This window comes from Octopus bimaculoides, chromosome 1 (genome assembly GCF_001194135.2).
Source record: "Octopus bimaculoides isolate UCB-OBI-ISO-001 chromosome 1, ASM119413v2, whole genome shotgun sequence".
Classification (NCBI taxonomy): Eukaryota; Metazoa; Mollusca; class Cephalopoda; order Octopoda; family Octopodidae; genus Octopus; species Octopus bimaculoides.
The window spans coordinates 150,860,129-150,862,430 of NC_068981.1; the positions used below are offsets into that span (position 1 = coordinate 150,860,129).

Below are 2,302 nucleotides of genomic sequence, written 5' to 3' on the forward strand. Positions count from 1 at the left end.
TATACGTTATATATATATATATATATGTTCGTTATATATATATATATTAATATGTATGTATATATGTTCGTTATATATATATATATATTAATATGTATGTATATATGTTCGTTATATATATATATATTAATATGTATGTATATATGTTCGTTATATATATATTATGTATGTATATATGTTCGTTATATATATATATATTATATATATATGTGTGTGTATATATTCGTTATATATATATAATATATAAGGAGAGAGACGGGCTGAGCGAGTGGGAGAGACAGAGAGAGAGACCTTGGTACCTCTACTCTTTCATAGAATTTTAACAATACTGGCATGTTCGGTGGTTCTTTTTTCACAAGGCAGCACAACTATAAAACTATAATCCACGTAAGAAATAAATATGAAGAAAATGTTTATTTATCCTAAACTCCCTTCGCACCGTAGATGCATTACCGGAATATGTTAGTCTTAAGTGTACGCCTTCTATCGACTCCCTAGTTGTCAGGTCTTCATAGGAGGGAGCTGTCATCGTTTGATTATGTGGTGCTATTTCGTAGGCTAGATATTTAAGCATGCAATTCAACAGGAGAAAAACATAATCACAGATTTGTCCGTTATGGTACTTGTTAAATGTAAAGATATTTTCTTTATAAAATTCATTTATGAATAACGCTTGCCCATTTTTTTTTTAATACAGAATAGAGGGAGCGTGCGAGAAATAAAATTATGAAAGAAGGAAGTTTGTATTTGTGTTAATGAAGACGAAAGAGAAAGAAAATATGCGAAACGTGAGCAAACATCACGAGTACAGACCTTTAACAGAAATACACGTACGTTCGCACATCACTGGCTCCACCATAAACAAAGTAGAAGCGACAGCATTAAGCGGAATTTCAAAACGTTCAGGACACACGGTTGCCAACACACGAGTTACATACATAAACACACACACATAATATATGCATGTATATAGAGAGAGAGAGGGGGGGAGACAGACGGACAGACTCAGATGTTATAGAGTGTTTCAATGTGCGTGTGGTTTTAGGCTCATGCGTATGGAAATAAATGTTCTTGCATTGATTCTTCATTGAATAAATGATGACAAATCTTGTCGGGATGAGTGCGTAGGAAGCTGGCTGAGAGAGAATCTACTGGTCGCTAAAAAAGGGGAATAAAGGAGACCATAAAGCGAGTGTATATACCGGATGGATAGATAGAAAGATAGATAGATAGATAGATAAGAGATAGACAGAGATATATATATATATATATATATAAATGATAGATAGCTAAGAGAGTGGCAGATAGATAGATAAGAGTGGTAGATAGATAGATAAGAGTGATGGATAGATAGATAGATAAATAAATAGGAAGATAAGAGTGATAGAAAGAAAGAAAGAAAAGAGTGATAGATAGATAGAAAGAAAGAAAGATAAGAGTGATAGATAGAAAGGAAGAAAGAAAAGAGTGATAGATAGATAGAAAGAAAAAGATAAGAGTGATAGATAGATAGATAGATAGATAAGAGTGATAGATAAATAGATAGACAAGAGAGTGATAGATAAATAGATAGACAAGAGAGTGATAGATAGATAGATAGATATGAAACTGTATAAGAGTGAGAAATAGGAAAAGACAGGTAGACGGAAAGATCGATCAATCAATAGATTAGAGATCGGTAACCAGTATACTGTATGTTTTTGTGTCACCAATCTAAAGATAGAACAAGACGGGCAGACTAATAAAAGCTATAAAGCTGCAACATCGTGAAAGTAAATGACGGAAGAGACAGGTTGTTGTTGTTCGTTGAAGTGAAGCAGTCTAGGTGCATCATACATATGCTGACGGTTCGGATACTAACAAGTGGAAGAAAGCTTAATAATAAATAATAAAACAAATAACCAGAACGTCCAACAGATAGCAGCAGCAACAGTAGTTCTAGTAGGAGAAGTAATTTAAAGAGGTATATTACCACTAAGGGTCTTTATTTATTAAAGGTAGAGAAATTCTTTGAAGTGAAGTATGTGTACGTGTGTGTACATATAAGTATGTGCATGTGTGCGCGTGCTACGCTAGTAAATACAGAGAAAGAGAAAATCTGAGACAATCGAACATTTGCCAATTTCAACCAAAAATGAAGCTGTGTTTCGAAGAAAATATTGTATTGGTAATACATGAAATTTCTTCTCTACGTTGAAAGGTATGACTAAGCAGAGATATGCGTATATAGAATTAAATAAAACTAAATTATATATATATATATATATATATATATATATGCATATACTCATATATTGTATAT

General features: G+C 32.4%; 1 protein-coding gene across 10 annotated transcripts in view; it reads right to left on the reverse strand.

Moving 5' to 3' along the window:
- LOC106879466 (uncharacterized) overlaps positions 1-2,302 on the reverse strand; it is a 268,985-nt gene that overhangs the window by 265,736 nt on the left and 947 nt on the right. The window contains exon 1 of one of the 10 annotated variants that reach the window (XM_052971399.1): positions 814-932. The exons of the other annotated variants lie outside the window; for them this stretch is intronic. The gene's annotated coding sequence lies outside the window, so the exon portion shown is untranslated. Of the gene's footprint in view, positions 1-813; positions 933-2,302 lie in introns of those variants that run through there. 10 annotated transcript variants of the gene reach the window in all.